The sequence below is a fragment of the Babylonia areolata genome, chromosome 3, assembly GCF_041734735.1.
Source record: "Babylonia areolata isolate BAREFJ2019XMU chromosome 3, ASM4173473v1, whole genome shotgun sequence".
NCBI classification, from domain to species: Eukaryota; Metazoa; Mollusca; class Gastropoda; order Neogastropoda; family Buccinidae; genus Babylonia; species Babylonia areolata.
The window spans coordinates 45,587,752-45,600,251 of record NC_134878.1 but is presented as its reverse complement, the minus strand read 5'-3'; the positions used below and the strand labels follow the sequence as shown (position 1 = coordinate 45,600,251).

General features: G+C 44.0%; 1 protein-coding gene across 8 annotated transcripts in view; it reads right to left on the bottom strand.

Moving 5' to 3' along the window:
* The window catches only part of LOC143280018 (protein phosphatase EYA2-like), a 320,010-nt gene that overhangs the window by 185,597 nt on the left and 121,913 nt on the right, over window positions 1–12,500 (bottom strand). Inside the window, exon 1 of one of the 8 annotated variants that reach the window (XM_076584475.1) lies at window positions 788–1,635. The exons of the other annotated variants lie outside the window; for them this stretch is intronic. The gene's annotated coding sequence lies outside the window, so the exon portion shown is untranslated. Of the gene's footprint in view, window positions 1–787; window positions 1,636–12,500 lie in introns of those variants that run through there. 8 annotated transcript variants of the gene reach the window in all.

Sequence of the window (12,500 nt, the reverse complement as noted above, 5' to 3'; positions counted from 1 at the left end):
TCAAATGGGTGGGACAGAGAGAAAAAAATAAAATAATAGGCTCTCAGTCATCGTACTCTTCTCTATCTCATCCAAACACACACATACACGCACGCGCGCGTGCGTCGCATACACGCGCAACACTTTCCGCGAGGTCACAAAGCAATCCGGTGAATACCTTTCACATACGCCAAACGTGTTCAAGGTATTTTACGCTTGCTGCCTTACTGGCTCGGACACTTACACAGCAAAGGGCCTGTTCTCGGTCTCCAACTCGTCTAAAGGGTTGAAACACTTTTGCGTAGTCAAAATACCAAACCCATCCACACACTGTGACATGTGACAACAATGAGACGAACATGGTTGGCGGAAAGAGAGACACATAGTGGACCTGAACTACATCATTTATTCCACCCCAAACCCACAAAAATAACTGCATCTCACTATCAACCTGACCTGAAGAAAGATTACATCCACTGTTTTATTTTCTCAGCACAATGAAATTAAGTCACCGCCCCCTATTGATAATCCATATTCAAAAGCTTCTCTCTTGAACTCTCTCCAACTGACTGAACTTCAGAAAAGCGAGTTCTGAAAAAAAGAAAAAAAAATCTTTTGGACAAACTTCCGCATACGATATCATCCCTAATCCCCCTCAAATACAACCCAACTCACCCCACCCCCCGCCCCACCTACGAACACACCGACCTGTATTTGACGTAAACATACATATCTCAGTGCACGAACACCACACCACACCACACCACACCACAGTGCAGTGCAGCCCCCACATACACAAGTGACTTACCTGCTAAAAAAAATCGACACCTCGCTGTCTCGCTCCCAGTCCCTGAATCACTAAACTGCCGGTGTCGTGAACACGGATAAATCCTAACACACTCACACTTGAAAACCACCCGACTGAAGAAATTCACGGCCACACCACCTGGGGAGAAATCGTGTAGACTGTAGTCATTGGAGAGAAGATCGTTCTCAGCAACACATGGGCGAACGCGGCGGTACAACACCTCTTTACACTGCTGTGGGCAAGCGACAACGACTGCCAACTTTTTTTCTTTTTTAATTATATTTTTAATAACTCTTTTTTTCTTTTAAGCTGCCACATCTATCACAGTCGGGTTGTGTTATTCGCAACAACCCCCACTGCCCTTAACACACGTTGGTACCACTTCTACGCTCCCGTACGCTATACAACCACGGATTCCATAGCCGCTGACAGTTGTAGCAGTAGTTGTAGCAGTAGTGTCCACCATACCAGGCTGCTGGAGGAGCTCCTCACAACAAACTAACTACACAAGCAGCACTAACAGTTGTAGAAGTTGCAGCACAACAGCAGGCGACACACAAAAGCCGGAACGGGTGTGTGTGTATGTGTGTGTGTGTGTGTGTACAATAAGTATACATACAAGCCCAGCCTCTCTCTCTCCCTCCCAATGACGACGACACAGTGACAAGACGTAAAAAGAGGTCAAGATAAGAGAGAGAGGTAAGGGGGGTATATCCCGACAGCAAGTCAGTGACTGACTGACAACGTGATACTCCGCGCTCTCTCTCTCTCTCTCGCTCTCTCTCTCTCTCTCCTCTCTCCCACTCGTGGCTGTGTCACGGAGAGGCACACACACACACACAAAACACTACCACAAGCCCGTCCTCTGCCGCACTACCCTGGTGTTGGTGGCACCCACTGTTCGTCTTCGCCTTGCCAGGGCCTCCCCCATCCCCTCCCCCCCTATCATGTTTATTAATCGAAATTAATGTTTATTAATCAGCCCGCGGCATGAGCGACCGCTGCTGTAACGCGATACGGGCTGCGCGGCTAGCCATTGGCCGGGGCCGGCGGCGGAAAGGAGGTCAGTGGGCGGGGCCTAGGCTTGACAGGCTGGATTTGGGGCGGGGGATCTCTTTTTCCTCCTGCCTCAAACCCGCCCCTCCCCTCGCTCCAGCTGTGTGTGTGTGTGTGTGTTGTCTCTCTCTCTCTCTCTCCCTCCTCTCCCCTCTCCTTCCTCTCCCCTATCTCTCCCCCACACCCCCCTCCCTCTCTCTCTTCTCCTGATTAGACTGGCAGGGTTCCACACAAAAGAGATGATAAAAATCCATCCTTTTCTGAAGCTTCCTTGCCGCCTGCAAAGGTGGAGAAAGGAGCGGTGTGCCGATACTAACAAGAGCTGGACTTCAGGTAAAAGGGGGGGCAACTTCCTCGTCAAAACCCACCGACTGTGGACTGGTAGGACTGACGGAATCATCAAGGCCATTAATTTCATACAACTTATCTATCACCTTACCATTAAAAGCTTGCATTTTCTTTTTATTCTTTCTCAAATATTCTTCACTTCACCCCTCCTCGCCCCCCCCCCCCCCACCCCACCCCTCCTCACTACCACAACCACCAATCTTTCTCTCTCTCTCCTCTGTGTGTGTGTGTGTGTGTGTGTGTGTGTGTGTGTGTGTGCGTGCGCGCGCGTGCATCTGTATGTATATGTTTTGTACTTCCGTTATCGCTGTGTCACTGACTGCAAGACGCAATGTAATTTAACGCCCGTCTCCCTCCCCCCCTCCTCTCAACCCCCCCGGTCCCTCCTCCTCTAACCTATAAGAACTATAAAAAAAATAATAATAATAATAAAAATAAGGTAATCACACACACATACACACACACACACACAAAAGGTAACAAACACGGACAAACTGAGAGAGACAAGAGAGAGCGAGAGACAGGAGCAAAGGGAGATAGTGTGAGTGACAGTACTAGAGAGCGAGAGAATGCGGATGCGAATATCTTATTCAGATTAGGCCACAGCCCCAATCTGAACGGGGTACTAAATAATTGCATACAAAAAATATTCATAATATGAACATACATTCTATACAAATGTCTACAAAAATAGTACAACACGAAACACATGATTGCATTCTAAGTTGTACCAAAAATAGAGTAACCGCAGTGCTTTGTAGACAAATAAAGCCAAGTTAGTCAAAACAGTTTCATTTCTGGATGTCATAAGCAGATGATTTAATCTAAAAGACATGGGTTTTGATAAAACTTGGGTTCAATCAGTTTTATCCTTAAATCAGAGAGAGACAGAGAGAGAGAGCACTGAACACTGAAATGTTTAATGTTATCAGCTGAAAAGCTCTCGTGACATAGTAGGTAAAAAGATCTGGTGACACACATATATATATATAGAGAGAGAGAGAGAGAGAGAGAGGGGGGGCGCAAGCACACACACACACACACACACACACATACGCGCGCACGCACGCGCGCACACACACACACACACACACACACCAGCTTCATAAACAAAATAAACAAAAAACAAACAAACAAACAAAAACCAGTAGTAATAAACACCCTGCTCACAGGCATTAGACAACCACTGAAAATGCTCCTCTTCCAACAACCAATACTTCAGCTGTTCCAACCAGCAGAAGACATAACAATGGATGCAGGAATATTTGAGGAAAAAAAGAAAAAGAAAAAAGCAACAACAACAACAAAACCACATAATTCCTCTTCCCTTCCTAGAAGTGTTAGGTATGCATCCACTGTTACAGCTACAACAACAAGAACTACAGACGGTCATAATAATGATGAGGGACACAGCAGAGGTCAGATATTAAGGAATCAGACGGACGCAACATTCCTCCACGGGGCAATCAAATGAAACATGCCAACTTTTACAAATGCTTTTTTTTTTTTAATCCATAGTAAAGAAACCGATAAAGATAATTACAACAACAAGACTAATACTACTACTAATGCAACTAATAATATAATAATTAATAAACAATGAGGCCAGGAGATCAAATTAATGATTAACAAATAGTAAAGAAAGGTAACTCTCTCCATTCACAAGGTACACAACTTCAAGCAATGCTGCTTACGCTACCAGTTCAGCTAGCACACACGTAAATAAAAGGTACATTGGAACAAACCCAGACACTTCCCCCAAAAAAGGAAGCGACGGGCTTGCTCGAGCTCTTATACCGTCATTTGACATGTGCACACAGCAGCAATGACGATAATAATAATAATAATAATAATAACTGAAAAGAGAAAAGGGGGTGGGAATGGTGGTGGTCTTCGTCTTGAAGAGAAGGCACAGGTGTAAATCAGCTACACACAACAACAACAGCAACAACAACAAACACGAGAAAGATTATCAGGGAAAATCTGGCGGATATATATCTATACCTTTGGTTTCCCAATGGATATTTTACATTGTCATTGTTATTTTGGTTGTTGTTGAAATCATCATCATCATCATCATCACCACCTTCTTCTTCTTCTCCCTAATATCATCTTATATTTGTATGACAGTGTAAGAGATAAGGACCTGTCACAAATACATTCGAACACTTGAACTCTTTTACAAAGAACAAGAGGTAAATTATCAAAACGACCACGATGACTGAACCCGACGATCAACTGATGTAACAACAACGACAACAACCACAACGATAGCAACACTGATAATTCTCTTATTTTTTCTCTTTTTATTAAATCTGAAATATAAGCAGTGGATAATGAAGAATCTTACAAGGAATAATAATAATAATAATAATAGTAATAATAATAATAATATCATTATCATTATTATCATCATCACTATTATTTTTTTTTTTTCCTTTTTTCTTTTTTTTTTTACTACTATTTAAGTATTATTATTATTACTATTATTATTATTATTATTATTATTATCAGAATGACGCGGAAATTTCTTTCTTTACTTTATTACAATTTTTTCCCCAAGAAGGAGGGAGGTGGGGGAATGGGGTTGGGTAGCAGATTTATCACCACTGTTTCCATTCTCTCAAGCCGCTGTAAACGAAATGATAAAACTAACCTCACATATGAACAAAATTATTAATAGTAAAGAGTGGTAACTCTCTCCATCCACAAGGTACACGACTTCTAAGTCAGCGCTGCTTACGCTACCGATTCAGCTAGCACACAGGTAACTAAATGGTACATTGGAACAAACCCAGACACTTCCTCAAAAAACAGAAGCGCCGGGCCTGTCCTTATACCGATCATTTGTACATGTGCACACAGCAGCAAAGACAGAAGAAATGTGCAAACACAAATTAGCTTTTATTCAAGACTGGCATAGCCTCTTTAATCCTGAACAAGCCACACAGAACACATGGACAATACAGAACAAACACATGGTTGCCTCGGTGGTTTTTCAACTGGAAATGAACAAATAATGAGGCGAGAGTAGGCGTGTTGGTATGGTGTGGGTATGTAGCTTTACCACTCTTTACTATTTGTTCATCATTTCATCTCCTAACCTCATTATTTGTTCATTTCCAGTTGAAAAACCACCAAGGCAACCATAAAGCTACATACCCACACCATACCAACACGCCTACTTCCATCCACACCTCACCTACTCGCTCATGTCTCCCCCACTCACCCACCCACCCACCCTCTCTCTCTCTCTCTCTCTCTCTCTCACACACACACACACACACACACACAAACCCCACCCACCCACCCACCACCACACCACACCACACGCGCAAATTACATACCACTACAAGAAGAATCGTGAAAATTAGCTCAATTAAAAAATTACTTGGGGATGGAAGATAACATGTGGTGTGTGTCTGACACGTGTCCCAATTGATGGTCCCTATAAACATGTCAAGCGTGCTTATTTCTTTCTTTATATATATTTTTTTTCTTTTTAATCTAATAAAACAGTAAATGACTAAGGGGGAAGGGGGGGGGGTTACTACCGGACTGAAATTCAATAATAATGGAGAGGCCGAATATACAATGGGGTATGGGAGAGAGAGATAGCGAGAGAGAGAGAGGGGGAGGGAGAGAGAAAGACAGAGACAGACAGACAGAGACAGAGAGACAGACAGAAAGAGACACAGAGAGAAAGGGACTGACAGACAGAGATAGAGAGAGACAGACAGAGAAAGAGACAGACAGAGAGACACATATACAGACAGACAGACAGACAGAGACAGAGAGACAGAGACAGAGACAGAAAGAAAATAGCCTAACGTGTTAAAGAGTATCGCCTAACATAGGAGAACATGGTCTATCCACACAGTAGTGCTGAAGTCAAACAAACAAAACCAAGCGACGAAGGGCAATAAATTACTGCAACTGTGACCTGCTGACGAACGCGTAAAGTACAGTACCGTCAACAAAATGTATCTCGCCGCTTCCAGAGAATCAATCCTCCCATGAACGAGTACGTAGATCGCTGTGATGGGTGATAATATATCGTGTGCTGTGTAGGACAACATGTTCAGCGGCTGTTGTCTCCGACAGCATACGTCAACAGATGAGTGTCTGCGATCTGTCAGCCTGTTGATTCTAAAGGTTAGAAAAATAATAATCCTCTTTTTTTTTCTTTTTTTTTTCTTTAACGGAAAGAAAGAAAGAAAGACAGTTCTTAGTCCGGTGGAGGATGGGGGGGGGGGGGGGGGTACACTTGAATCAATACAGACTACTCTCTTGAAGTCAAGTGGTTTGTGTCGCAGCAGCCTTTCTGAAATGCACGCGTGAACACAGTCAATAGTATACCTGAAGGGCAACGGAATCTAATACTAACCGTACGGTTTAATTTCCTTTAATGTCATTGATAGTCACGTCTTAAAAAAAAAGAAAAAGAAAAAAAAATCAAATAAATAAGGTAAAATAAAATATAATATCATCATCATCATCATCATAATTATCATCATCAATATACCATACACATACCCACGTACCCCCGCCCACACACACTCATTTTATTCTCCTGTATCACCTGTATCGCACATCAACATGTTCGTATTTACTGAAATACTAAATATTGTATAATTCTTTTTTTTTTAAGATTTAAAAAAAAAAAAAAAAATGTCTTACTATGCATGTGACGTAACCTCAGTTTAGTTACTGTTAAAAAAAAAAAAAAAAAAAAAAACAACTGAACACGTAAATGACCAACTATAGCGACATCGCAATGAACTCTGTGAAAGTGGTTTATGGTGTTTGTTGGCCTAATTCCGCTTCAATAGGCCTCCTTTATAGGCTCCTTTCTTATATATATATATATATATATATATATATATATATATATATATATATATATATATATAAAATCCTTTCTTTTATGAACTGTTTATCGTCTTTATCTTACCAAAAACTGGCTACCAGTTCAATGTCTCGTCAGACCGGTTATTTTTAGGTCTCCCCTCAACCCCCCCCCCCCCCCCTCCGGTTTCTCTCTTTTTCTTTCTTTCTCGTCTCCGACCCTCCTCTTTATTATTACCACCACTATCATCATTATAAACATTATTGTTATCATTAGTAGTAGTAGTAGTGCTAGTAGTAGTAGTAGTAGTATTATCATCATCATTAGCATTATTTTTATTGTTGTTGTTGTTATTATAACTATCATCATGATATTATATATATATATATATATATATATATATATATATATATATATATATATATATATATATATATATATATCATATCGTTTCTTAATTCAAAATTTCTCTCCATCTTTAAGTTTTAAAATCAATGTTGTCAACGTCCAATTGCTTTTTGCTGATTTATTCAGTTTCAGTTTCAGTAGCTCAAGGAGGCGTCACTGCGTTCGGACAAAACCATATACGCTACATCACATCTGCCAAGCAGATGCCTGACCAGCAGCGTAACCCAACGCGCTTAGTCAGGCCTTGAAAAAAAAAAGAGAAAAAAAGAGAAAAAAAGTCGAAAATCACCAGCTTCACGAAATTACTATTTATGATTTTTTTTTTTTTTTAAGCAAAACAAAAACAACAACAAAACCAAGGGAAAAAAACCCCGAGAGCAATGACAAAACCGAGAAAGACATACTCGTACAGACATACAAATGGTATGATATACAGTTGACTCACTTTTTTCAGCAAATTTTTGTTAGGGGTTTTTTGTTGGTTTTTTGTATTTGTTTGGTTTTTTTGTTTTTTTGTTTTTTTCTTTATATCTTTCCGATAATAATCAGTTCAAATTACACACATAATTTACGGAAGCATCGCCCACAAAAAAAAAAAAAAAAAAATTCATTTAATATATATATATACACACACACACACGCACGCGCGCACGTGTACATGAAACGCCACCAATACCACAACCATCATAATCATCAACGCTGCCATCACCACAACCAGAGTTAGTGCCACTGAACTCCTGTAAACGTATCATGAATGTATTGAGAGAAGGAAGGAGTGGGGGGCGGCGGGGGGGAAGGAGGAGGGAATAGGAGGAAGGAGGAGGAGGAGGAGGACAAAAAAAATAATTTCGTCCCTTTTCCTCTTATCTTTCTTCCTGCCTTCTACTGTCTGCCTTAAAAATCGGCAACAACAACAACAACAACAACAATGATAACGACAAAAAAAAAATACCAGCAAACAAAACACAGCGGTGCTTGAAATCTCGCACATCCATCCACCTGTACCCCGTCTATTATGAAAACATGATATTACTATGTTCGGAGTATGACAACTGTATCATACAGTCACGCCTACCCACGTAGGCACGCGCTCACGTGAGCAGAGAGACAGACAGACAGAGATTGAAAGACAGACAGAGACAGAGACTAAGAAACAGAGACAGAGACAGGCAGACAGACAGAGACTGGGAGACCAACAGTCATAAAGACACTGTTGTTCGCATCGATTTCAGCCCGGGATGCCAGCAAAGGTGGTGGAGGAAACACACACACACACACACAGACACACACACACACACACACACACACACACACACACACACACACAGAAGAAGAAGAAACGTCAAGACTTGTCACAGCCCATCACTATTAATTGTCTGCTTCCTGAATAGAACGGTTTCCATCCAGGCCCAGCAGCAGCAGCAGCAGCAGCAGGAGGAGGAGGAGAAGGAAGAGAAGAAGAAACGTGACAACCCCACCACACGGAGTAGTATAGTCAGTCCTTCGCTGCCCACACATGGTGCTATGCCGCTGCTACAAAAACCACCATCACACGAGGAGGTACCATGCCAACAGTACTGCTTGCTACTGCCAGTCACTAGGAAGTAGGAAGGCCAGTCTGCTGCATTTAATTTTTTTTTTTTAATTATTATTATTATATTATGCACACACACACACACACACACACACACACACACACACACACACACACACACACACAATTGATCAGATCTTCGGAAAGGAATACTTTTGATTTTCTCCGACGACTCAGCTTTCTTCTTCTTCTTCTTCTTGTTTGTTCCTCGCTTTGTTACCTTTAATGGACTATCCCAGTTACTATTCTTATTCGTCGTTCTAATTATTTCATTTTGTTTCATTTTTATTTCTTTATTTCTATGTTTTGTGTCGTTTATTTTTATGTTTTGTGTCGTTAAATGGGCAGAATTGTAAAAAGGCCTTTACTGCGCCTAATTCTTTACCCATTAAAGATTCAATCAATCAATCAATCTTCTTCTTCTTTTTGCTGGTGCTGCTTATTCTGCTTCTTCGGTGTCTTCTTCTTCGTTGTCGTCGTCGTTGTCGTCTAGGTCTTCTTCTTCGTAGTCGTCTTCGTCGTCGTCTTCTTCTTCGTCGTCGTTGTTGTCGTCTTCGTCTACTTCTTCTTAGTCCTTGTCGGCTTCTTCTTCTTCTTCGTCGTCGTCGTCGTCTTTTCCAGTTTATTAGTTTGTTTCTTTTGGGGGTTTTGTTGTTGTGTTTCTTTTTTCTTTTTCTTTTTGTTGTTTTTGTTGTTGTTGTTGTTGTTTGGGGGGTGGGGGGGGGGGGGGGTGTTAAGCGGATGTTGTGTAGCGTATATGTATCTGTCCGCACGCTTTGGGGAACTCTTTGAAAGTGAAACAGTCCATGAAAACCAAGAGAAGAGAAATAGGGTCTCTGGACAGAACTTGCAGGGTGATGGTGGTGCATTTTTTCTTTTATTATTATTATTATTATTATTCTGCTCCAGCGGTGTCATTCTGGTCTTCATGTTATGATGGACGCTAAAAGCGGTAAAGGACCTACTGTGGAAACAGAGCGAACCTGACAGTGTGTGTGTGGGTGTGGGTCTGGGTGTGTGGATGTGGGGGAAGGGGTAGGGGGAGAAGGAATGAGAGGGGGGAGGTAGAAGAGGACAGAGAGACAAAAAAAAAAGAAGTATATATCAAACTACATGAAACTCAAGCAAACACGATTCCGCTGCATTCTGTGAGTGGTAGCAGTGAGAGAGGATTAACAATGGTAGTAGCATTAAGAGGGTGTGGATAACGGCTAAAAAAAGGATTAAAAAAATATATAAAAAAGTGGGCGGAGAGAGAGAGAGAGACAGAGAGAGAGAGACAGAGACAGAGACAGAGAGACAGAGGGAGACAGAGAGAGGGAGAAACAGAGAGAAACGGAGTGAAGGGGGGGGGAGACACAGAGAGAGAGACAGACAGACACACACACACACACACATACACACACACACACACACAGAGAGAACACACACACACACAGAGGGGGGCTGAGACAGAGAGTGCACTAGCTGTGAAAGTGATGCATGCTAACCGTGTGTGAAGGGCAGGGCAGGGGGTGTTGTGGGCCGATGTATGGTGGTGGTGGTGGTGACCACACACACCACCCAGTCCACGTCACCGGCACACACACACACACACCAAAAAACCAAAAAAACAAAAAAAAACCACCACAACACACACACACACACACACACACACACACACAAACCACCACAACCCCACTATCACGCTCTCTCTCTCTCTCTCTCTCTCTCTTACACACACACACACAACCACCACAACCAACACACATACACAGACAACACATCTCACCAACACACACAACACAACGCACCCCACACCACCCATCCCACCCCTCCCCCCTCTCAACCCTGCTCCCCTCCCCCCCCCCAACTCCCCCCACACACAACACATCAACCCTTCTCCCTTTCCCACCGCACACACACACACACACACACACACACAACCACCACAACCAACACACACATACACACACAGACAACACATCTCACCAACACACACAACACAACGCACCCCACACTACCGATCCCGTCCCCCACACCACCCCACCAACCCCCTCCCCCCCACACACACACACAATACATCACCCTCTCCCCCTTTCCCACCGCACACACACACACACACACACACACACACGGACAAGAGCCCCACACACAGAGGAGGAAAACAGGCGCCAGTGTGAACGGCGGGGCGTGCAGTACGTGCACAGCTACCAGTGTGCGCCGCCGCCCCTTCCCCCGCTCAGGACTCCGTGTCAACATGGCCAGCATGGAAGGAGAGAGAGAGAGACGGGTAGAGAGAGAGAGGGGGAGAGCGACAGAGAGGTGGGAGAGAGACAGAGAAGGGAGAGAGAGAGACAGAGGGGGGAGAGAGAGACAAAGAGGAGAGGGAGAGACAGAGACAGACAGAGGTGGGAGAGACAGAGAGGGGAGAAAGAGAGAGAGGGAGAGAGGGAGAGAAAGAGGGCAGAGGGAGAGAGAGACAGACAGACGGACAGAGAGGGCAGGGGGAGAGAGAGGGGGGGGGGAAGAGAGAAAGATGGAGGGGAGAGAGAAAGATGGAGGGGAGAGAGACACAGAGAGAGAGAGACAGGGACAGACAGATACAGATACAGAGAGGAGACACACCGAGAGACAGAGACCGAGAGAGAGAGAGACAGACACTGACAGAAAGAGACAAAGAGATAGAGACACAGACAGAGACTGACACAGAGACAGAGGCACAGAGACAGAGAAAGAGAAGGGAGAGAGAGAGGAGTTGTAGAAAGGGGGAGAGGAGGGGGATGGGGTTGGGGTGGACATCAATACAGGGGATAGAGTACGTGTGGGTGCAGGGTGAAGAGGGGTGGCGTGGGAGAGGGGGGAGTTGGGGTTGTGGGGTGAGGGTAGGGGTGAGTGGGAAGGAAGTGGGGGGGGGGGGGAGTTCATCATTAATATTTCACATGGCATGTGCTACTGGGAGGGATTGTTGTATGGTTGATGGTTGGGGAGGGTGGGGGGGTAGAGAAGGGGGAAGTGGGGGGGGGGGAGACGACCTACTCAGCCAGCTTTTGTCCTTTTGTTCCCCCCCCCCCTGCACCCCTCTCTCCTCCACCCCCTTCCCCCTTGTCACCATTACCAAACCCCATCCACCACCACCCCCACCTCCGATCCTATGTTTGTTGAGGTTTTTCTCCTTCCCTCCTTCCCACCCATGGTATTTTTCTTAGTGTAGGGGGGAGGGGAGGGGAATGTTGGGCTTGTTTGGTGTGTGTGTGTGTGTGTGTGTGCGTGCGTGTGTGTGCGCGTGCGCATGCGTGTGTGTGTGTGTAGTGTGAGTGCACGTGTGTGTGTGTGTGTGTGTGTGTGTGTGTGTGATATGTGCTGTAGTCTCTTCTCCTTACCTCTCCCGCTCCTTCCTACTATCATCCACCCTTTTCTATGCGACTTCTTTGAGATTCCTCACACACACACACACACACACACACACACACACACAC